At 40.6% G+C, this 26,068-nt stretch overlaps 1 protein-coding gene across 1 annotated transcript in view; it reads left to right on the top strand.

The window, feature by feature from the left end:
• The window catches only part of Slc24a3 (solute carrier family 24 member 3), a 538,383-nt gene that overhangs the window by 75,868 nt on the left and 436,447 nt on the right, over positions 1 to 26,068 (top strand). The gene's annotated exons all lie outside the window — the stretch shown is intronic.

Genomic DNA, 26,068 nt, shown 5'->3' with positions numbered 1-26,068 from the left:
AGTTGTGTGTCTTTTATTTTTTTTCTTTACATTGCTTTTAAAAAAATTTTAAATCATTCTTAGCTCACAGGCTATACAAAAACCAGCTGTGTGAAGGATTAGGTCTGTAGCTATATTTTATGACCCTGAAATAGACTTCCAAGCTCTTTGGGGCTTCCCTTCCTTTCCTAGTGTGCACTTGGGACTCATGTGTGCTCTTTCCAAGGGCCCATGAGCTTAACAACATGTTGATCCCACATCTAAAAACCAGTCTGATTTTAGTGTCATCATGAATGGATATAACAGTCATCAATGCATCCACAAAAACTACCTACGTTTGAGTATAGAAAGTGTTTCAGGAAGTTGTGTGGTTATTCTATTTGGGGAAGGTAGGTAGAAGTACCCTTTACTACCATACTGAGAATCTTAACAATCAGCTCTCAAGCAAAGATGGAAAGAATAAAAGATAGATCCTCCTTGTACCCAGCCCCCAAACCCTACATAACCTATATTCCTCAAGTTGGAGAATTCAAAGGTTACTGTGGTTATTAAATGCTCACAAGGAACATTTTCGAAGGTTAGTGAAGTGTATTAGCTAGAAATGAAGATGTCCATGATGGGCTTGAGTGCCCCAGCTGAGAGCATAGAGCCATATAGATTCTAAGAAACATAGACTTACCAAGGGCTGTCCTAAAGTACATGACAAGAACAGCGCAGTTTCTGGGCCAGGGACTCTGTTAGCTGGTCTGGTCCCATAGTCAAACATTTTTTTCAACATCTATGTTAGTCAGCTTTACATTGTTGTGACCCAAATTTCCAACAAGACCAATTTGGAAGAGAAAAAAGTTATGATGGAGTGATGGTTTCAGAGGTTCAGCCCATGGTCAACTGATGCCATCACTTTGGGCCTAAGGGGAAGCAGAACATCATGGCAGAAGGGTGTGGGAGAAAAATTGCTCAGCTCACGGTAGCTGGGAGACAGGGAGACAAGGGGAGGATCAGGAAACAAAATATAAACCCCAAAGGATGTCCCTAGTCACTTAACTTCCTCCCAGTGTGCCCCAGCATGTAATTAGTCCATTCAAATTATTAAATCATCAAATGGAGTAATACACTGATTAGGTCACAGTTCTCATGAGCTAATCATTTCACCTCTGACCATTAACACAGAAGATTTTTGGAGGATAGCTCATATCCAAACCATGACAACATCTTTCTCAACTAAGAGCCGATGCTGAGTGAAATGTTAAAAGACAGGAAACACAGTATTAGAGAATCCATTTGTCACCTTTGGTATGGAAAGAATAGAGTAGACAAGATAGAGTGACAAGGCTCCTGTGTTGGATTTAGACATATGCAGAGCCAGTGGGGATGGAGGGCTTCTGTTCCCTATTGTTGGGGTTGTGTTTTGGGGGGTAGGTGGGCAGGCTGTCTCTGAGTGCCTTGCTAACTGTACTAAGAAATGGCTTTCTCAGAGTGGCAGGTGTAGAAACCTCAAGTGCATTGAAAGCCATTCCAAGAGAGGGAAGGACCAACTTTGTGGGTAGCAAGGAATGTGTCCTGGTTGATATAAAGAGCACAGACTCAACCCCTTCTGGAGATGGCAGGGAGGGCACAGGGAAGGAGAGGAAACGAATGGCTTTAGGAGGGGAATGGGAGGCAATAAAAGACAGCTGTCACGTTATGTATAGCAGGTCCCAAAACGATAAGGAACCAGAATAGACATTCTTGATTTCCTTATCTGTAGACTAAAGGGACTGGGCTTCATTTTGGGGGCCCTTGATTGTGAACTTAATTCTATAGGGAAGAAGAGCATGCTGGAAACAGGAAGAGTCCTGTTCAAACCCTAACTTGTCAGAGCATGTATCCATCACAAAGCCTGTTTGAACAGTGGGGACCAGTCGTTTTTCTGAATGCTATTGGAATGAAATGTCGCTAACTGTGCCAACCAATGTGGACATTCAATGATGATTTAAATATAAATGAATTCAAATTAAATAAAATAAGAAATTCAGATTCTCAGTTGTCCTAGCCATATGTCAAACATCTAATGGCCACATGCGGCTGCCATAACCGGACAGCACAGGTTTTAAACATTTCCATCAGCACAGAAAGGACTATTGGATTGGCTGGTCTAGAGCTTCCTGTTGTATTTGGACACATGTCCTGTCCTTCCAGCTCTTTTGTAAATATCTCAAGGCTAAGGTGATGTGTATATCTGAAAGCCCATATCTAACCTGGGTATTGGAGTCACGCTCACCTGGGTTTGAATCCCAGATTAAAAGCTATGGGCTTTGGCAACATAATGAGGTTATCTAAGCTTGTCTGCTTCTCTGTGAAATTGTAATAATCATTCCAACCTTTCATGACTGCTGTGAGAATTGGTAATGAAGTAATGAAGTATGTACAGCTTAATACTGTGTGTTTTATTGCTCTGTAGTAGTTACTTACGAACTTCCCACTGTCTGCTGAGGGGTACACATTTCCACATTATGGGTGGGCCACAGTGCAGGATTTCTAGAGCCACATGCTCTAGTTGATTACTATAAGAATAGGCAGATGCAACTATCTAGTTTTGTCAGTAATCCACAATTTTAGGTGGTTCAAGTCTGAGCAGCCAGTTAGCTAGAAAATGAGGCTCAAGGACTCTCTTCTCACACAGAGAAACTTTGAATATCCCACACATGGTAATGAGCACCACCACCTCTGCTCATCATCTCTGTATTTAAGAACAATGTGATCAAACTTGCCACACACATACATACACATGTACACACCAAGGTAACACACCCAGTTGCCTCAGTGCCCTTCCCAGAATGCTGTGGGAGGTCTGTTTCTCAGTTTCAATTGAGCAGGTATTTCATGAAAAGATGTTGATAACAAAGTGCTTGTCAGGTCCTAAGTTAGTATTCCTTTTTTGGGGGGGGGGTGAGGTGGGGTACCAGGGATTGAACTCAGGGGTACTTGACCACTGAGCCACATCCCCAGCCCTATTTTGTATGTTATTTAGAAACAGGGTCTCACTGTCTCACTGAGCTGCTTAGGGCCTCACTAAATTGCTGAGGCTGGCTTTGAACTCACGATCCTCTTGTCTCAGCCTCCCTAGCCATGAGGATTACAGGCATGCACAGCTCTGATTTAGTATTACATTTTTAATAGGACAGTAAACCCCTATCCATAGGGAGTATTCGAGACCTCCCCAGTGGAAACCGCCAATGGCATAGAACCCTATATATACTGTTTTTCTTCTCTTACATACATACTTAGGATAACAGGCATGGTAAGATATTAACAACAATAAAAAATAGAACAAATATAACAATATACTGTAATAAAATTTATGTAAAAATAATGAATTGTTCACTTCTGGAATTTTCTATTTAATATTTGGGACATTTAATATTTTGGGACATAATATAGATTATGTAGGGTTTGGGGTCTGGGCACAAGGAGGATCTATCTTTTATTCTTTCCAACTTTGCTTGAGAGCTGATTGTTAACTTCTGGAATTTTCTATTTAATATTTTCTATTTGATATTTCTATTTAATATTTCAGGTAACTGAAACTGTGGGTCCCTGAAACCAAAGAAAATGAAACTGTGGATAAGGGGGTCTGCTGTATTCATCTCCTCTTAAGAGGCCCTGAATGCAATGAATATGATGTGTGCTAGTTGAATATGGTGGTTTCTGCTCTGAAAAGTCTTAATATAGGGGTAGGAAGGAGCCCTGTGGTTTTTGGACTCCCTCCCTTCCTATTTGTGGTGATGTCAGCAGCAACCTGGTACTGAACAGAGACGATGGATCAGGGTTCCCTCTGTGTTCATAGGGGTGATTATTTCCACAGGAACTTGAGCATTCGAGGTGCCAGTGTGTCCGTGGCTGCGGCTATGTGAGTAATGGTATTAAGGTCACATTTCAAGAGTTAATTCAATGCCTGTTCATATCCATTTGCTACCTGTGATATCATAGGTTTTTCAGATTCTTGGTGTGCCTGCCTTTAGATGCCATCAGAGGAAAGGCTGTAGATTCAGGGACTAGAGATAGAATCACCTCTTTTGTGACTGTATTTCCTATTGAGGATATCAGGCTGGTTTGCTTCTCAGATGTCCATTTATTCACCAATGAAATAGATCTTGAAATACTTTATTTCGTCCATTGCACAAATCCAAAAATTCTGAGAAATTTCATGAATAGAAATTGACCAAAAACTTCTACTTACTCCACGACATCATCCACTTTTTTGGTTGGTTGTTTTGGTACTGGGGACTGACCCAGTACCCCAAAATGGGGCGCTTAACCACTGAGCCACATCCCAACCCTTTTTTACATTTTATGTATTTAGGGACAGGGTCTTGCTGAGTTGCTTAGGGCCTCGCTAAGTTGTTGAGGCTGGCTTTGATCTCGCGATCCCCCTCCTACTGGGATTACAGGTATGTACCACCTTGTCCGACTGACCTCCACTTCTCTTAATAACTTCTTTTGCTTTTGCAAAATTCTATGCTAGACCTCAACCTGTCTTCTAATTCATTTGCTCCTCTCCTCGAAAGCCAAGAGTACAGAGCATCCAGTTTTCAGATAAAATGAAGCCCAGGGTGCAGGAGGCCTATTCAGAATGACAATATTGACTCACTGACTAGTGTGGCAGCACTGCCTTCACGTGACAGTGGCCATTTAAAGACACATTGATATATATATATATATATATATATATATATATATATATATATATATATATGTGTGTGTGTGTGTGTGTGGGTGTGGGTGTGTGTGGGTGTGTGTGTGTGAGTGTGTGTGTGTTTTAAACGCCATTCTTCTGCTCTTCAAAGTCTTGGTTTTAGTGGAAATTTGTAATTTTATTTTTTTACCTCCAGAATTGCATGACAAAGACTGACCTCCAGGCTTCATTTTTTTTTTCTGTAATTGTTCCAGCTCTCTGTGAATTTTTAAGGTTGTTTTCTTAGCCTGACTCTGCCGATTTCATCTGAAGCCTGGAAACATATTGTTTTTTTGGCAAATAACACTTGAAATTGTTTACTCAGATGACCTATTAAGAGAAATTTAACTTTGAATAAATTTGATCCACGGAAAATTAAGTTAGCTAAATGTAATATTGAGGGTGGTGGACAAACTGCAGCAGGAATGAATTCTTCATAATATTTCTGCATATACTCTGCAGGAATTTATGTATTCGCTTTGCAACATGTCTCCAGAAAAATCTATCATCTTTTGGTTTGAAGTTCTTTGATATTTCAAGGAAATGAGCTTCTCCTCAAAGTGCCTCTTTCAAATAAGCTTTGGAAGAAGAAACTGTTTTAAAAGATGGCCTTTGGTGTGGGCTTCACTGTGAGGTCACTGAGAAAGCCTTTGGTTAGCTGTCATCTCACTCTGACTCTCTTGCTTTGTTGGCTGTAAGGTCTTGTAAGGTGAGGAAGACATTTGTGTTGCAAGTTAAGGTGAGGGTTGTGGGGTGTTTGCCAGATCAGCTGTTTATGAGAATGGCCAGAAACCACATTACCTCAGAGATAAATGTGAATTGCAATAGAGGAGGAAGGCTAGAAGTCCTTATGAGAGAAGCATTATATAGGTGGGTTTAAGGAGTAAGTATGGTCCATAAAGAAGAACCCAAAAACATAGATGGGCAAGCAGGACAAATCTGTTCAAGGTTCTGGCCATGAACAATGTTAAGTATCAGGATGCCAACCATTTAGGGGGCTTAAACCATAATATGGGGGTCAGCCGGTCTGATACAGCTGATTATAAGCAATCTACAAAGTATGAAATATTTATCTTTTGTCATCTTTAATATGAAAAAAGATCAAGATCTAGGAGGGATAAACAACCTGCCCAAGATCAATCACAGAACTTCTCAGAAGCAAAGCAGGGCCATCTAGCTCCTACTCAGTAGAGATACACAGTACATATGAATAAGTGAATGCAAAATTGGATGTTCACGCAATCTAGAATAGAATATTTCTACCCAATAGAATCATACTGTGGATTACAAATGGAAGTTTAGATTTTCCAGAAACTATTTGGCAAAATTACAAAGAAATAGATGAAATTAATTTCAATACTTTTTTGTTTTACCAAATATATCCTAAATATTAGGAATGACAAATTGAAATGACCTCATTGTGAATATTGCTGGGTTTGAATCCAGGAAAGAACTAAGTTTAAAGTCTTAAAATCTATATATTATTTTACCAGCTCATATAACTTTCACTAAGTTGTCTCTGCAGTTGTAATTTTCTTAATGATTCCAATAGAAGTTATTGGCATTCTTAAGTGGAACAAATTAGAAACTAATGTGATCTGTTTTTTTAATTTGTATCAAACTTTTTATTCAATTAGTTTAGATGGGGCAATAGTAGCTGCCGTAACCGATTTGGGGGTTTAACATGAGAGAAGTTTCTCTTTTTCTCATGCAGAGTTCTGGTCTGTGGTTGGCTCTGTTGCAAGAAGTGGTCCTTGAACTCCAGAGCCTTTCATCTTCTGGCTCCCCATCCTCAAACTTGGCTTCAAGACACTGTGTTTCTTTGCATGGAGGGAAAGAACATGGAGGATTATGCACAGAAGGGTTTTATGGTCTAGATACTGGGTTCTGCTCTCATCCCATTGGCTGGAGCTCAGTTACATGACAACTTCTAACTGCAAGGGAGGCTGGGATATGTATATTAGCAGGATGTAGAAAGAAGATGAAACCGTTTTGGTAATAAGCGAGCTAGTCTCTGCTACATTAATTTCCCCCATCATTTTAAACAAACTTCCCAACTTTCCTGTATGCTTATGTTATTACAAAGGCAGTGTACTTCCATAGAAAAAAACTCATAACCCACCAGTCTTGGTAGTAATCCCAGGGACCCCAGAGGCTAAGGCAGGAGGATTGCAAGTTTGAGGTCAGACTGAGCAATTTAATGAGACACTGTCTCAAAATAATTAAAAAATAATAATAATAAATAAAGGGCTGGGGGTGTGGCTCAGTGGAAAAATGCCCCTGGAATCAATTCCTGGTACCAGAAAAAAAAAAAAAAAAAAAAGACAAATCATAGCACACAAACTTAGGTCTTATAAGCCCAGTTTTAGCTCTTGGCTTAATCACCATGATTCTCACCTGGTCAAAGTGATGCAATTTGATTCTGTTTTTACTTGAGACGATTTGACATTGGGTAGAAATTTTCCCAGTTATGTCCATTTGTAAATTGTAACCTTTCCTTGGGAAACAAAAAGCACCTTGCAGGGGTGGGGGGTGTGGAAATGATGCATGTTATTATGTAGATGAAGTCTTTGGCAATCATGTGGAAAGGGTTTTGAGTTCTGGATTAAATCCTAAATCCAAATTCCATCACTTCCAACCTATGTGATATCAGGTAAATTTCCTAAAATTTTTTTATGCCTCATTTCAATATTCTATAAAATGTAGAGAAGATACCTTCTTCACGGGGTTATAGTAATCACTAAATGAAGTAAGCTCTGTGAAGGCACTGGGTCCTCAATCAGTGTGTGCTTAATCAATTATAACTACTTTATCTCTTGTAACCAGAAATGCGACAGAAGGTAGACTGATGGGGATCATTTACTGGGATTTTACCACCCTGCCGGCACATGCAGAACAAGATTATTTTAAGACTAAGTTATTCAGGGTAGTTCAGCAACAATGCCAAATTTTACAGGTTGAACTATGCACAGAAGACAAAGAAAGGTATTCACTATGACTCTCTGACTAATGAGATTTTCTGACCTAAAAAGCAAAAATGTAGATAAACAGGATAAAATAGAGAGTAGAGGATTTTTTAGTTCATGGTAGTGAAGAGTTTAGAAGTCTCAGGCTCTGGGAGAAAAGGTTCAGACAGTATTCATTTCTTCTAGCTTTGATATCCCGTTAGGACTTTTTTTATTGAGTCATTTTTTTTTTTTTTTTTTTTTTTAAAACTCCGCTCTTTAAGTAGCCCAGGGAGCCTAATCTGGTGAGTGGTTCCTAGAATTTTCTTGAAACACAGGTAAAGGATGATAAACTGTGCTCTTGTGGACCTATTTGCAAAATACTTTAAGATTTTTTTTCAAAGCATTTCATGTTTATTAGCTCACTGGAACTGTTTGGCCCTTGGAACAAATAACTCAAGGTCAGGAATGACTATATTCTGATGCCTAGAAGTTTGAGAACAAGGCAAATTGAATTAAAGAATTGAAAATCCAGAGTCATAAATGTGAAAAGAAGCATAGGGATTATGGCCTGTAGTGACTTCCAAATCATTTTCCTTGAAGCCAATGCTCGACAAACAGGAGCTCTTAGCCAAATTGGGCCTGTTGACCATTTTTGTAAATAAAGTTTTGTTGGAACACAGCCACACACATCCATTTATGTTTGTCTGTGGCTCCTTTTGTCTATGAACGCACAGTTGAGTAGTTGCAGCACACACCACAGGACTGCAAAGCCTTAAATATTTACTCTCTAGCCCTTCACAGAAGTGCTTACTGTTGACCCCAGCCCTAGGCCCTGGGACCTGTGCCTCATGTGGCCTGGAGGGAGGCTGAGGCAGGAATGACCTCACCAAGTGCTCTCTGCTGTCCCTGACCCTTCCCCCAGATAGTGTCTAGACCATGTTAAGGACTTTTAATGTCACCCTGTGGGGGTGGAGTCTGTGGTCAGTTACCTTCCCCTTTCTGCCTCTTCTACCCAACACAATAAAAAATCGTCAACATTTCTCTGTCCATGTGTTGGAGATCTGTTTAAAATGTCATTGAAAAGCAAATTTCCACCCCCCTAAAAATGCTTTGGAATCACTGATCTGGACTACCCGCCCTCAATTTCAAAATATCTGGTGTCCAGACCATCTGTCCAAATCTCATCACTCCATGGAATTGTTTTTCTCTTGGGTCAGAGTGAAGCTTCAAAGCAGGCTTACCAGACCATACCACCCATGGACAATTTCCTCAGAGGTTGCCTTGCAGGCACTCCCAGAGTAGTGAGCAACATACTGACCTGTGTGTAGAGGCAATGGGTTTTGGATTGTGGTGGCTGGGAATACTGACCATTGAATCCAACCAAGAGAAAGTCTTGGCCACAATGGATCCCTTGGATCCAACATTGCCTACAGCCACTTGGGGGCATGTCTCCTTTCTGTCTAAAGAGTAAATAAATGCTAGGCCATGTCTCCAGCCCTCTGAGGGTTCACTCTTCACCTGGATCTCCTCTCCTCAATCATTCCTGGAACAGTGACATGCCCAGGGGAACAAGGGGACATTTCTATAGAATGCATTTCTATATATAAGCGATAAATCCACTGCAAGAGAAATTAGGAAAACCACCCCATTCACAGTAGCCACAAAAAATAAAATAAATTACTTGAGAATCAATCTAATAAAAGAGGTGAAAGATCTCTATAATGAAAACTACAGAACACTAAAGAAAGAAATTGAAGAAGATCTTAAAAGATGAAAAGATTTCCCATACTCTTGGGTAGGCAGAATCAATATAGTCAAAATGGCCATACTACCAAAACTGTTACACAGACTTAATGCAATTCCTATTAAAATCCCAATGACATTCTTCATAGAACTAGAAAAAGCAATCATGAAATTTATTTGGAAAAATAAGAGACCCAGAATAGCCAAAGTAATCCTCAGCAAGAAGAGTAAAGCAGGAGGCATCACAATACCAGATGTTAAACTATATTACAGAGTAATAATAACAAAAATGGAATGGTTTTGTACCAAAATAGACTTGTAGACCAGTGGTACAGAATATAAGATACAGAGACAAACCCACACAAATACCATTATCTCATACTAGACAAAGGTGCCAAAAACATACAATGGATAAAAGAGAGCCTATGCAACAAATGGTGCTGGCAAAACTAGAAATCCATATGTAGCAAAGTGAAATTAAATCTCTATCTCTCATCCTGCACAAAAAGCAACTCAAAGTGAATCAAAGATTTAGATGCTAGAACAGAGACCTGTACCTAAAAGAAGAAAAAGTAAACCCAAATCTTCATCATGTTGGCTTCCTGAATAAGACTCCTAAAGCATAAGAAGTAAAATCAAGAATCAATAAATGAGATGGATTAAAACTAAAAACCTTCTTCTCAGTGAAGGAAAAAATAACATGATGAGAGAGCCTACGGAATGGGAAAAATATTTACTACAAGCACCTCAGATAGAGTACTAATCTCTAGGTTATATATAGAACTCAAAAAACTTAACACCCAAAATACAAATAACCCAATCAATAAATGGGCTAAGGAACTGAACAGACACTTCACAGAAGAAGAAATATATAATTGATCAGTAAATATATGAAAAAATGTTCTTCATCTCTAGCAATTAGAGAAATGCAAATCAAAACTACTCTAAGATTTCATCTCACTCCAGTTAGAATGGCAATTATCATTCAGAAATTATCTTGTTTCCCAGATAATCTCAATTTGCAGATCAAGCCAGGGCTGAGGTCCAGATGTGAAGGGGGACTTTCCAAAGTCCACCACTAGTTGGTGCTAGAGCAAGGACCAGGGTATTTTTTTGCCCCTGGCCACAAGGTTAGGCTCTCTTCCTTTTACCTTATTGGTGTGTGAAGTCAGTCTTGATTTGCATATGTAAATCTGGATTGCCAGTAGGGTATGGCTCTGCCTTTGTCCAAGTGTTCTCAGATGCCCTAGGTCCTCCAGCAGCTGTGCCCCTGGGGCTTGTCAGTCTGAGTCTTGCTGGATCAGAGCCTCTCAGAAGAAGGTTTAGACGTTCCAGTTTTCACAAGCCCCTCAAAAGCCTGTTAGGTACTCTCCAGGGTTGTTAGATGAGACCGCTGTGCTCAGCTCATTGGAGTCACCTGGGGATATTCTAAACCTAGGCTCCTCCCTAAGCCAAGAAAATTGAGTCTCTCGGACTGAGAATCAGGCTTCAGATGTTTCTAGGTTTCCTAGATGCTATGGTCTGAATGTTTGTATCCTCACAAAATTCATATATTGAAATCCTCACTTCCAAGGTGAAAGTATTAGGAAGTGGAGCCTTTGGAATGTCATTCAGTCATTCACGGGGCACCCTCAAGAATGGATTATTACCCTTACATATAAAAGGAGACCTGAGCTCTCTCTTTCTCCTTTCATCATAGAACACATTGATAAGTCTTCATCTATGGACCAGAAAATGGATCCTCTCCAAACAGTGAATCTGCCAGTCTCCAGAACTATAAGCAATAAATTTATGTTGTTGAGGACCAATCCAGTTTATGTTATTCTGTTATAAAATCCTAAATAAGAAAGTACTGTAGGATACTGGGTGATGTAATGAACAGCTTGGCTGAGAACCACAGCCTTAGACCCACCTGAATGTATTGACTATGTCTGTCTAGTTGAGAGAAAGAAAGCTGGGCCTGCAAACCAGTTCTTCCAACCCTTCTTCTCCCAACCCTCTACAAGCAAATACAAACAATAGGCAAGCATTTGCCAAATGTAAGACTCCAAATCTGTTCTGTTGTAGGCTCCTTATTCATTGAAGGTTTCTTTTGTGTTGTGTAAATATTCATTTTTATACTCCATCTTGGGCAACCATAAATTTTGTTTCTAAGCTTTCTTAGAAACATCAGGTGGAGTTTCACTCTGGCTAGATTTTAAAATACCTGTATGTTGAAGTTGGAAGCAGTGTTCCTGCCTGGTCCTATCTATAGATCTTATCTTGCCTCTATCCCTGGGTTGTCTGAATGCTTGCCTCCCTAACCTGCTCAGAAACCTGGGCTGGCTAAGTATAGCACTGAAGTGCCTATGGGACTCGGGGAAGGATCTTAGGGCACTGACCAGCTCTCCCTGCCACACTCTGACCTTGAGTATGATGCTCTAGGTCTAGGTAGATATAGGCTACTGGGGTGGACAAGGCCCAGTGAGGCCAAGCTAATCCCCAAAGACTCCCTGCAGTTTCTACAGGCTCCATTGAATAGTGGGAGCAGCCTGGCTGAGGTCTGCAAGGAGGGTGGGTCTGAGCTACCCACTGAGTGAGCTTGGACATAAACTGCCCATGGCCAGTAACCAATGCCCACCCCTCCACTTTATATGCCCTACAAAACTGTGGACTCTAGTTAGGCCCACAATAGGGCACATAGTCCACTTCAGAGAGTACATTTAAATAAGAACACAACCTTGGTTATCATATGTGCATCTCTGTGGTTTCTGATGCTATCCCATTTGTTTGGCTGAAATTTCTTTAATTGAACAAAAAGATTAGTGGCCCTTTTTAGAAACTGACTGAGAACAAAATGGATTTGGACCCAGCCCAGTGTCTTATCCATCCCTGTCAAGGCCTTTGTTCCATGAATTCAGCCTGGGCTCCCTAGCCCTGGGCCTGTAAGGGGATCTGAGGGCCCACTCAGGGCCACACTGTTGGGATCAGGAAAGGAAAGGTGATAGGCTGCAGACTGCTGGGACAGACTACTCTGGAGGGAGCAAAGAACTAGGATCCAGAGAGCATGGTGGATTCATTAGAAGTTGCTAAAATGGTGCTCAGAGTACCTAACCTGCCTTAGGGTCATGAGGGACCCTGAAGATGAAGGGTGCCCACACTTCATAATTGTAAAGTACCCCTGGGTAGAGTTTGGGACACAGGCCTGGGTCTCATAATCCAGTGTGAGTGTGTGTGTGTGTGGGGGGGTGCTGACCTTGACACTCATGCACAGAGTGTGGGACCCTAGACCAGCCATTTAAGCTCCCAGAGCCTTGGCTTCCTCCCCTGGGTAGTGGGGATAATTCCTGGCATAGAGTTGGTGAAATAAAGTGTGTGAAGTGTTTTTGCATACAGCCAATGCTCAGCCTTGAGTGACCGCCTATTGCCTGAGCACACACTTTGTGTGACTCCTAAGGAACCTCACAAACAGTGTCTCACTGATGTTTAGGTGAATGTGATTATTATTCATGCTATTGATTCTAATTTTTAGGCAATGGGAGTTTTATACTTTAGGAGGGCAATAGAACAATTCTTTCGAGTTCTAATCTTATAAACATTCTGGTGGAAAGTAGAAATAATCTTAATTATCAGAGCTAATGTGCCGGTTACAAGAATGGTCTATGAGTATCAAAATAAGTCTTTCAGTGCATTTTTTTAAATTGGGGAACAGGAACTCATTTATGCTCAAATCTTATTGATTTTCCCAGGACAAATCCATACAAAAATTATTGATGATGGGGATTTGGGGGGCTTTAGACCAGGTATGCAAAGTTGGATGTACAGAATGGAAACCAGTAGATTACGAAGAGGAATTGAAGGGCTGTTAGCAGGTGGAAAAGAAGTGGGACTTGTCCTATGCCTGACTCTCTTCTGGTTTGTCATGGTCCGTTCTGGCTGCTATAACAAAATAGTACATAGTGGTGGCTTCCAAACAGCACAAAATTTATTGCTTACAGTCTGGAGTCTGGAAGGTCCCAGAACAAGGTGTCAGCAGAGTTGGTGTCTCTTTCTTGTTCTTAGATGGCACCTTCTCTCTCCAACTTCACATGGTGGAAAGGACAAGGCAACTCTCCACAGTCTCTTTTATATAGACATTAATTCTATTTCTACTTCTTATTTCAACATATGAGCTCAGAGGGAACCTAAACGTTAGTTATTAGCACTCTTTCGCCATTGTGATTGTTCAGATGTGAGTCTGCCCTTCAAATATAATTTCAGTCAGGTTATCCCCAAAAGAGGTGACCCATGGTGCATGCATGTTGTTCTTCCACATTTCTCCACTACCTGCTCTATGTTAACCACATCCTGAGTCAACTATTATTAAATTATTTAATACTGAATTTTAAAAAAGGAAATAGTAGCACAGCTGTCCTTCTCCCTCTCTTGGCTGTTTTTTATCCATTGGTTTCATGCAGGATATTGGTCTCTTTGCAGAATCATTTTGGGTTCATGGCTCAGAAAAGAACATTTCCTTTAAGGTTCCTGGTAGTTCTGCTTAGTGGTTCCTAGGGGAGCAGAGTCTCTCAGTAGTTACCATTATAATAATCTCAAATTATTGTCCTAACAATGCCCCAATTTCATGCTGTTCATTTGAAGATTTGCATCCTTCTCTCTCCCCATTCTGTCTCAACATTCTTGCCTTTATGTCTTTCTTTCTTTTTCTCACTCCAACATTTTAGTATGAACACTTGCAAACACACATTAGAAAACAGAAAAGAATTTTACAGTGAATGCCTATAGACCCAGCACCTAGGCTCCGTACTTTGCATTTAACTATGTTGGCTTTATCACGTTTATACATGTATCCAAACCTGTATCCATTCACCAATCCATTCTATTTTAGTGGACTTCAAAGAACTTTGCAAAAATCAATACATTCCCTATCAAGTACTTTAGCATGCATATCATTAACTAAAAGCTTATTATTTATTTACCCTTCATCTTTTTGTGTTCCATTTATATACAATGAAATGCACAAGTCTTAAGTGGAGCATCAATAAGTTCCAACATATAACTTATACCTGTGCACCCAACTCCTATTGAGATAAAGGGTATCATCATCCCAGGAAGTTCTCATGTACCTTTTCTCAGAAAATCTCCAGCCCAGCTAACCTCCACACAAGCCACTCAATTGATTTCTGATACTTATTCTAGAACTTCATGTGCATGAATCATGCAATATGTGCTGTTTGATGTAAGCCTTCTTAGCACACTGTTTTTGAGATTCATATGTGTTTTTGTGTGTATGGACATTCACATACACATTTATAATACAGATAACACATACACTAGAATAAAATTCCCAGATAAATGGTAATGTGTTCGGTATTTTTTCCCCCCTAGGAAATGCCTTGTTTGTAGACTTTGGCCACTTTTCTTAGATGCTTATTTTAGGCCAACTTTAGAAGAGACTTTTCTGGTGTCTGGAAACTTAGTCAGAACTTTGGTTGACCACAGAAGGCAACTTAGCAAGGGCCAGTTATCCTTAAACCTTGTAGTCCCCCCTGTCATTTCCTTCCAACATAGAATCATGAACTTGATTCAGAAACCTTATGTGACTAGGAAGGGAAGGGTGGGAGGACAGGGAGAACGAGGTCTTCCTGGTCCTTAAGACTTATAATCAGTCCCATCTCTCCAGGTATAATGCTGCACGTTCAGCTATCAAAAGTAGATGGAGGGGCTGGGGTTGTGGCTCAGTGGTAGAGCGCTTGCCTAGCATGTGTGAGGCACTGGGTTCAATCCCCAGCGCCACATAAAAATAAATAAATAAATAAAGGTATTGTGTCTATCTACAACTACAAAATATTAAAAAAAAACAACCCTGTAGATGGAGAAGAGTGGAGGAGGTGGCTAAGGTCTGATCTGTTGAATAAACGGCCATGTTATTCTGTTGTGGAAGCTACTTCTAGAGGTCAGGATGTCCACATGCTCAGTTCTGGAGCTGGGCCAATTCCTCATTACAATCTCAGCATCAGAGAGTGAAAAAATCATTCTTTCTTCAAGCACCTTAATTGAGAAATGGATGCCTGGTTAGATAAGGAAACCAGGCCTCCTGCATTGAAGTACAGGGAATTGTATGTGTTAAGGTTTTTGGAAAGATTAAGATTCTTATTTTCCCAAATACACTCTGACCCAGAAGAACCCTTTGTTGGGTCCTAATTGGTTTCTTTGTGATTCTTTTTAAAAAAATCTTATTTCCTGATGAGGTGATATTGAATAGATATTTTAAGATGCATAAATCATATTTATAATGGTGGTACATCCTTGGTGACCATGAATATATTGCTGTATCCATCAAGTACATTGACTTAGTTTGAGTTTCCCTAGAAGCAAATGCCAAAACAAGGATTGGAGTGTGTTTTGATTATTTAGGAGGTGATCCCAGGAAACACCTGTAGGGCGTGGAGAAGTGAGAATGGAAAGAAAAAAAATGCAGTGCCCAACACATGGTTACCTGATTGCCACTGTGGGCATATGGTCTTGATTTGCCAAGGGAACCCCCAGATATAGTGGAGAACACACACTTCAGAGTTCTTCCACCAAGAGGCAAGGGAGCTGGGGTATTTTTAGGCCAGTTTCCTTCAGTTATTGGTTGGAGGCTGCTCCAAGGGGTGTCAAAGCCCTGGCATATCTAGCCTGCCCTCATGCAAGTAGAGCACAGTGCCCATGACCAGAGGCGACCATCAGGTAAAGGAGTACAGGAGCTAGTGATTTGAAGTTGAGCCAGTGTGTTCCAGAGAACAGAGGGGAAGTGAGTCAGGCACCTGCAGCCATGCAAGCTCCTCCCTTCCCTACATTTCTGAATAAGTTAGAAGGCTCATCCTCACTCAGAAGACCACTTAGCAATTCTTCCCCTTCCTCTGCATGTACATGTGTTCATCTTGCTAAGTGCAGGTGCTAAGATTCATCCCATTAGTTTTCACTACCTCATAATATATTTATAGAAGGGCTGACAGCTTGACAAGCCACCTCACTACAAGCAGCGGGCTTAGATTTGTGGGAGAGAGGGGCTTCAGTGAACACTTCTTTATTCATCTTTTGCCACCTCTGTCCATGCCATTGAACTTCCAAGGACCCCCAGGAAATCTCAAAATATGTCCAAACAGCAAAAGGGGAATCAATAAGAAAATCATAACTCTCTTTCTGTTTCTTCTGCAAGAAAATAAGGACTTTGCTCCCAAGGGGCCCCCTCACTAGGGCAGGACTTTTTATATTATAATCCATGAAAGTAAAAGAGTTATTTCTAGAAGTGTTTCTGGAGCCTGGGTCTGAGATTTAAAAAAACTCAGAAGACTCCATTAGAGCCCTGAATAGGAGTGGAGAGGTAGTGTCACCACAGATGTGTAGTCTCTGGCATATGTGTGATTTTAGAGGTATACATAGGCTTTTCTGACTCCAGAGTTAAAAGCAAATAGAATCATGCCTTTAGGTAATGGTTTAAGTCCTTAGTGGGCTCCCCCTTGTGTGAAATGGAATTTGTATTTTATACTAAATCAATCTTCAAAGTGAGTTGATATGTTCAGTTCCTCCAAGATTTTGTATCTTTAGAGCCCACCAAATGTAAGACATGTCTAGCTTAGTGATTCTCTTGAGCCCAAAGCTTGGCCCAGTGGGAGGGAATTCCCATGCAGGAATGTGATGTGGAGATCCCTGGAGGTGGTGGAGTGGAATTTCTATAGAAAGGGTTGTACCTCTTGGTGTTCTAAACCATCCTCATGCTCCCAAGTGCTATGATCTTTTTCTCAACATGAAGTGGCTCTCATTCCCTTCTCCTTGAATATGGCTGGACTTCATAATTCACTTCTAATGGACAGAATATGACAGAAGTTGTGGGTCTTCCAAGGCTGAGTCACAAAAGACAATACAGCTTGACCCAGCTCTCTCTTGAAATGGTTATGCCTGGAACCTGGCTGCCATGCTGGGAGGAAGCCCAAGCCTCAGGGAAAGCCACGTGTCAGTGCTCCAGTCAGCAGCCCCAGCTCAGGACCTAGCTGACAGCCAGCTCGACACCTAATCACGTGGGTGAAGATGCCTTCTGGATGGCCCCAGCCTCCGCCACCACCTGACTACAACTGCATCAAAGACCCTGAATGAGAACTGCACAAATAACCCCAGGCACTTTCAGAGCCAGGAGAGCTAATAACAAAAAAAGGATTGTTGCTGTTTCATGTTGCCAACTTGGGTTGGTTTGTTATGTCGCCATAGTGACTGAATACACATATACTCATTGTCAAACAGCTGAAGAGACTCAGGGGCCAGAGAAGGCTCTCCACCGTCCATCACGCAGCACTTCCTTCCTCTGATGCAGTGACTGACATGCTTCTTGCTTCCTAGAAAGTCATTGTCAGGAGAAGAGACAAAAAGGGGTATCTCTGAAGCTAAGTCTCCTATTTGCTGTGGAGTTTTGTGGCCTAGAGGCAGAAGTGAGGTTTCCAGCTGTTTTGACCTTTCCTGGTTGGGGATGCAAGGCCTGGCTGCAAGTAGCTGCTCCTTTCTCCCTGCAGACAACACCACAACAGAGCCAGCAACTTGGGAAACAGTCTTCCTCGCTGTTCCATGCTCTGGGCTTTGGGCCTATGCTGGACACCTAACCTGCTATTTGGCTATGACCTCCATAACTGAGCCTCCGTCTTCAGGAAGTAGCCAGCTTCAGGGGACAGTGGCTCTTGCATCCCTTCCATGCTAGAGTCCTGTGGAGGGTATCCAGGGTCTTTTCTATATCTTCCTCCCCTGCACCTCTCCCTGCTCAGTCCAGGAATGGATCTGCCATTTATTTACCGGCTTTTGCGGGGGAAATGTTGAAATGCATGTGGAAGAACTTTGAAAATCTAAAAAGACATTGAAGAAATAGAAGCCACTTTTAAGAGATTAACAAGCAATTACCAAGTAGGGCAGGAGCAGTATACCTTTGAAGTTATTTTATTTCCATTCAGTGTAAGTTAGGGTTATAAACTCTCAACACTCAGAGATTTTAAAAATTCACGTGGGGGGCTGTGGCTGTGGCTCAGTGGCAGAGTGTTCGCCTGGCATGTGTGAGGCACTGGGTTCGATCCTCAGCATCACATAAAAATAAAATAAAGGTATTGTGTTACCTACAACTAAAAAAATGCATATTAAAAAAATTATGTAGGCCATCAAGCCATGTAATGCCTGAATTCCTTTGTAGGATCACCATGAAGTGTTCTTCTGTCATGTCCTTGGATATCTTCAGTGATGCGGAGACCACTTCCCCACCTCCTTTTAGAGACTTTGTATTCCTGGGCCATGAGATTATTAAAAATGTCTTCCTTGTGGAAGTCGGCCAGTTTTCTTTTAGTCATTTTGAATTTTTAAAATATATCCTATTTCTTTTCCACATGGCATACCTTTGAGGTCAGCTCTTAATTTCTTCCTTGTTTAGGCTCCCCTCTCTTCAGTTATTTGGCTGCCTCTTTCTGTGACATGGTTTAGAGACGCCCCCCATCACCATCCCTGTTGATGGGCCAAACATTCCTCTCCTCTTCAGCTCGTAAAAATCAACCTCCCTGTTATTACGTTTGAACCATATGTGAAGAAACTGGAGCTGATTCAATCCATGTTCAGCTGTGAGATGCAATGTTTCCAGATGCAAAACTCAGCAATCCTACATAAGGACTTAATTCCATAGGTTCTTTGCAGGAATAAGGTAAAGGAATCGCTTGTCAAGTCTCTTGTTGGAGCTGGGGCTGGCTCTAGCTTGGTTCTTAGCTCTACCTGCAGTGTTTCCTTAATCCTGGTAATAGGCCATGAGTCAGATGTTCCAGGAGCACCCCAGGAGGACAGAGCAGAGTGGAAGTTAAAACCCGTCCATGCCTAAGCACTCCTTGTATTTCCCCTTACAGCCCCAACCCACACAGGGCTTATCACCAGCAGAGCAAAAGACTGGTACTTGTCGAAATACTGCGTCCACTCAAGTATCTTCCCTGAAGTTCAGCTTAGGGAGGCGTGAGATACATAGTGAGATATGTTGGGGATGGGTCCCCAGCCTAAACATGAAATTCATCTGTTTCTTATACATCATATACTCAGATCCTGGAGGTAATTGTATGCATTTTTTTAACCTCACATATTTTTGAGATGATGGTTTTACTCTAATTCATTTTTTTAATTGGTTGTTCAAAACATTACAAAGCTCATGACATATCATCTTCCATACATTTGATTCAAGTGGGTTATGAACTCCCATTTTTTACCCCAAATACAAGTTGCAGAATCACATCGGTTACACATCCACATTTTTACATAATACCATATTAATGACTATTGTATTCTGCTACCTTTCCTATCCCCTACTATCCCCCCTCCCCTTCCCTCTCATCTTCCCTCTCTACCCCATCTGCTGTTGTTTAATTCTCTCCCTTGTTTTTTTTTTCCCCTTTCCCCTCACAAACTCTTATATGTAATTTTGTGTAACAATGAGGGTATCCTTCCATTTCCATAGTTTCCCTTCTCTCTCCCTTTCTCTCCCCCCACTCATCTCTGTTTAATGTTAATCTTTTCCTCATGCTCTTCTTCCCTGTTCTGATCTTAGTTGCTCTCTTTATATCAAAGAAGACATTTGGCATTTGTTTTTTAAGGATTGGCTAGCTTCACTTAGCATAATCTGCTCTAATGCCATCCATTTCCCTGCAAAATCCATGATTTTGTCATTTTTTAGTGCTGCGTAATACTCCATTGTGTATAAATGCCACAGTTTTTTAATCCATTCATCTATTGAAGGGCATCTGGGTTGATTCCAAAGTCTAGCTATTGTGAATTGTGCTGCCATGATCATTGATGTGGCAGTATCCCTATAGTATGCTCTTTTAAGGTCCTCAGGGAATAGACCGAGAAGGGCGATAGCTGGGTCAAATGGTGATTCCATTCCCAGCTTTCCTAGGAATCTCCATACTGCTTTCCATATTGGCCGCACCAGTTTGCAGTTCCACCAGTAATGTACAAGTGTACCCTTTTCCCCACATCCTCGCCAGCACTTATTGTTGCTTGACTTCATAATGGCTGCCAATCTTACTGGAGTGAGATGGTATCTTAGGGTGGTTTTGATTTGCATTTCTCTGACTGCTAGAGATGGTGAGCATTTTTTCATGTACTTATTGATAGATTGTATGTCCTCCTCTGAGAAGTGTCTGTTCAGGTCCTTGGCCCATTTGTTGATAGGGTTGTTTGTTATCTTGTTGTTTAATTTTTTGAGTTCTTTGTATATTCTGGATATTAGGGCTCTATCTGAAGTGTGAGGAGTAAAGATTTGTTCCCAGGATGTAGGTTCCCTATTTACCTCTCTTATTGTTTCTCTTGCTGAGAAAAAACTTTTTAGTTTGAGTAAGTCCCATTTGTTGATTCTAGTTATTAACTTTTGTGCTATGGGCGTCCTATTAAGGAATTTGGAGCCCGACCCCACAATGTGTAGATCGGAGCCAACTTTTTCTTCTATCAGGTGCAGAGTCTCTGGTTTGATATCTAGCTCCTTGATCCATTTTGAATTAACTTTTGTGCATGGCGAGAGAAAGGGGTTCAGCTTCATTTTGTTGCATACGGATTTCCAGTTTTCCCAGCACCATTTGTTGAAGATGCTATCCTTTCTCCATTGCATGCTTTTAGCTCCTTTATCAAATATAAGAAAGTTGTAATTTTGTGGATTGGTCTCTGTGTCCTCTATTCTGTACCATTGGTCCACCTGCCTGTTTTGGTACCAGTACCATGCTGTTTTTGTTACTATTGCTCTGTAGTACAGTTTGAAATCTGGTATCGCTATACCTCCCGATTCACACTTCCTGCTTAGAATTGCTTTTGCTATTCTGGGTCTTTTGTTTTTCCATATGAATTTCATGATAGCTTTATCTATTTCTACCAGAAATGCCGTTGGGATTTTGATTGGCATTGCGTTGAACCTGTAGAGAACTTTGGGTAATATCGCCATTTTGATGATGTTGGTTCTGCCTATCCATGAACAGGGTACCTTTTTCCATCTTCTAAGATCTTCTTCTATCTCTCTCTTTAGGGTTCTGTAGTTTTCATTGTATAAATCTTTCACCTCTTTTGTTAGGTTGATTCCCAAGTATTTTATTTTTTTTGAGGATATTGTGAATGGGGTGGTTTTCCTCATTTCCATTTCAGAAGTTTTGTTACTGATATACAGGAATGCCTTTGATTTATGCATGTTGATTTTATATCCTGCCACTTTGCTGAATTCATTTATTAGTTCTAGTAGTTTCTTTGTAGACCCTTTTGGGTCTTCTAAGTATAGGATCATATCGTCCGCAAATAGTGATATTTTAAGTTCTTCTTTTCCTATTTTTATGCCTTTAATTTCTTTTGTCTGTCTAATTGCTCTGGCTAGTATTTCAAGGACTAAATTAAATAGAAGAGGTGAGAGAGGGCATCCCTGTCTTGTTCCAGATTTTAGCGGGAATGCCTTCAGTTTTTCTCCATTTAGAATGATGCTAGCCTGAGGCTTAGCATATATAACTTTTACAATGTTGAGGTAAGTTCCTGTTATCCCCAGTTTTTCTAGTGTTTTGAACATAAAAGGATGCTGTACTTTGTCGAATGCTTTTTCTGCATCTATCGAGACGATCATATGGTTCTTATCTTTAAGTCTATTGATGTGGTGAATAATATTTATTGATTTCCGTATATTGAACCAACCTTGCATCCCAGGGATGAATCCTACTTGATCATGGTGCACAATTTTTTTGATATGCTTTTGTATTCGATTCGCCAGGATTTTATTGAGAATTTTTGCATCTATGTTCATTAGAGATATTGGTCTGTAGTTTTCTTTCTTTGAAGTGTCTTTGTCTGGTTTCGGGATCAGGGTGATGTTGGCCTCATAGAATGAATTTGGAAGAGCTCCTTCTTTTTCTATTTCTTGAAATAGCTTGAAAAGTATTGGTATTAATTCTTCTTTGAAGGTTTTGTAAAACTCCGCTGTATACCCATCTGGACCAGGGCTTTTTTTGGTTGGTAGTCTTTTGATGGCTTCTTCTATTTCTTCCTTTGTTATTGGTCTGTTTAAATTGTGTGTGTCTTCCTGACTCAATCTGGGCAGCTCATATGACTTAAAAAATTTATCGATGTCTTCACTGTCTTCTATTTTATTAGAATATAGGGTTTCAAAATACTTTCTAATTATCTTCTGTATTTCTGTAGTGTCTGTTGTGATATTGCCTTTTTCATCCCGTATGTTGGTGATTTGAGTTTTCTCTCTTCTTCTCTTCGTTAGCATGGCTAAGGGTCTGTCGATCTTATTTATTTTTTCAAAGAACCAACTTTAGTTTTATCAATTTTTTCAATGTTTTTTTTTTGTTTCAATTTTGTTGATTTCCGCTCTGATTTTAATTATTTCTTGTCTTCTGCTATATTTGCTGTTGTTTTGCTCTTCCTTTTCTAGGGTTTTGAGATGTAGTGTGAGTTCGTTTATTTGTTGGTTTTTCCTTTTTTTGAGGAATGAACTCCAGGAAATGAATTTCCCTCTTAAAACTGCTTTCATTGTGTCCCATAGATTCCGGTATGTTGTGTCTGAATTGTCGTTTATCTCTAAGAATTTTTTGATTTCCTCCTTTATGTCTTCTGTAACCCATTGATCATTCAGTAACATATTGTTTATTTTCCATGTGATGCAGGATTTTTCCTTCCTTCTTTTTTCATTGATTTCCAGTTTCATTCCATTATGATCAGATATGGTGCATGGTATTATCTCCACTCCTTTATATTTACTAAGAGTTGCCCTATGGCATAATATATGATCTATCTTTGAGTAAGATCCATGTGCTGCTGAGAAGAACGTGTATCCACTTGATGATGGTTGATATATTCTATATATGTCGGTTAAGTCTAGGTTATTGATTGTGTCGTTGAGTTCTATAGTTTCTTTATTCAGCTTTTGTCTGGAGGATCTGTCTAATGGCGAGAGCGGTGTGTTGAAGTCACCCATAATTATTGTGTTGTGGTCAATTTGACTCTTGAACTTGAGGAGAGTTTGTTTTATGAACGTTGCTGCACCATTATTTGGTGCATATAAATTGATAATTGTTATGTCTTGTTGGTGAATAGTTCCTTTTAACAGGATATAGTGTCCTTCTTTATCCCTTTTGATTAACTTAGGTTTGAAGTTGATTTTATTCGATATGAGTATGGCCACTCCTGCTTGCTTCCGAGGGCCATGTGAGTGGTATGATTTTTCCCAACCTTTCACCTTCAGCCTGTGTATGTCTTTTCCTATCATATGAGTCTCCTGAAGGCAGCATATTGTTGGATTTGTTTTTTTGATCCAGGTTACCAGCCTGTGTCTCTTGATTGGTGAGTTTAGTCCATTAACATTTAAGGTTACAATTGAAATATGATTTGTACTTCCAGTCATGTTTATTTATTTATTTATTTTAGTTTGGCTAGTTTTTACTTTTTGGTTGTTTTCCTCCCCCTTTACTGAGATACCTCCCACTGTTGGTTTTGGGCACTGTTTTTCCATTCCTCTTCTTGTAGAATTTTGCCCAAAATGCTTTGCAGTGCTGGTTTTCTGGCTGCGAAATCTTTTAGCTTTTGTTTATCGTGAAAGATTTTAATTTCATTGTCAAATCTGAAGCTTAATTTTGCTGGATACAGTATTCTTGGTTGGAATCCATTATTTTTCAGCGTTTGAAATGCATTGTTCCAGGATCTTCTCGCTTTCAAAGTCTGTGATGAAAAATCAGCCGTTAACCTAATTGGTTTACCCCTGAATGTAATCTGCCTCCTTTCCCTCGTAGCTTTTAATATTCTCTCCTTGTTCTGTATGTTGGCTATCTTCATAATTATATGTCTTGGAGTTGGCCTATTACAGTTTTGGATGTTTGGGGTCCTGTAGGCTTCCAGGATTTGGCAATCCATTCCATCTTTCATCTCTGGGAAGTTTTCTAGGATTATTTCATTCAATAGGTTGTCCATTCCTTTGGCTTGAATCTCTGTGCCTTCTTCTATCCCAATGACTCTCAAATTTGGTTTTTTGATGAGATCCCATATCTCTTGGATAGATTGCTCATGAGATTTAAGCATCTTTTCAGTATTGACTATATTCTTTTCAAGTTGATAAACTTTGTCTTCATTATCTGATGTTCTGACTTCTACTTGATCTAGTCTATTTGTAATATTCTCGTTAGCATTTTTAATCTGGTTTATGGTTTCTTGCATTTCTAAAATCACTGTTTGGTTTTTTTTTAAGATCTCTATCTCCTGGTAAAGCTCGTTCTTTGCAGTTTGAATTTGTTTGTTTAGTTGGTTTTCGAAATATACTTTCAATTCTTGGATTTGCTGTCTCATGTCTTCTCTAAAATTCCGTTCCATCTGAGTTAGGTATGCCTTGATTTCTTTCCCTGTCCATATTTCTGATGCTTCTAGGTCCTCCTGTAGATTTAAGTTGTCCTGCATTATCTGTACTCCTTTTTTCCCTGTTTTTTTCATGTTGTTCACGTTAATTTCCAGCTCTGTTTGACTGCTTTGTAACTGCTTTCTCCTATACATTTGTTTTGGCTTTGTTTATATCTGTTGTCTCTCCTTTGTGGTGGGAGATTATGCCTATAGATGTTGGGCTTTATTGTACTTTAGAGCTGATTCATTCAATTTATAAAGGGCTTCCGGATTTTGTATGCATATAGTGATTTGTTTTTTGTTCTTAGGACTTTAGGTTAGGTGCTATGAAATTATAAGGGTTAGTATGTCTTGGCTACTTTAGAAGATTGCTCTACTGAAGGGGGATGCTAACCGTCAATTGGATCAGGGTGTTGGTAGTAGCTAGGTATTTAGGAGCACTATAGACGGCCTCGAAACATTCACCTGTTTGCATTTAGACAGTTACACGAAATGGAGGACGTAATGCTTGGGATGAAAATTGGGGGGAAGGGGAAGGAAGGTGCTCTTGAAAAGAAAGAAGGAGGGGGAGTTAGATAGCCTAGAGGAGAATGGAAAGAACAATAAAACTTGGAAGGGGAGAGAAAGAGGGAAAAAGAGAGAGAAAAAATAAAATAAAATAAGGAATAAAATTAGGTCTTAGAGATCCGTTTTCTTCTCTTCCCGTAGGCAAAGCTGTGCCCTCCGGGCTGAGATTTGCCCTCAATGTATCAACAGCGCCTGTAAGGCGGCTCCTGGGAGCCTCTCAATCCTGTTGGTTCAGAGCCGTTTCACTTCTACGGCCCCTCCTCCCCTTCCTCCTGCCAGCCAGCCAGGTCCTGTTCACCGGAGGCGGTTCTCCAAGGATTTGGTTACACTTTCAGCCCCTCTGGGTGCTCTATTTCCCTAACGACTGAGCACTCTCTCTGTCATTCATCTAAGCCCCAGTGCTGTGGAGCTGTGTTCTGGGAGTCAATAGTTTAATTTTTCCGGACCCCTTTGGTGGGCACACCTTCGGAGTCTGGCGGTTAAGACCATTGGTGTCGCCACTGGTGGTAATGGGAGTTGGGGGTCGAGGATCCCCTCTGCTTCCCTCAGCCCCTACAATCACGACCACTCCGCTGGCGGTAGGAGGAGTTGGGGGTCTGGAGTGTCCTCTGTGTCCCTCCGCCCCTACCGTCTCGCCCTCTCAGTTGGCGGTTGGGGGAGTTGGGGGTGGGGAGTCTTCTCTGCTTCCCTCCGCCCCTACAGTCACGCCCACGTCACTGGCAGTATTGGGAGTTGG

Source organism: Marmota flaviventris, chromosome 2 (assembly GCF_047511675.1).
Source record: "Marmota flaviventris isolate mMarFla1 chromosome 2, mMarFla1.hap1, whole genome shotgun sequence".
NCBI lineage: Eukaryota > Metazoa > Chordata > Mammalia > Rodentia > Sciuridae > Marmota > Marmota flaviventris.
This window is presented reverse-complemented; position numbering and strand designations above follow the sequence as displayed.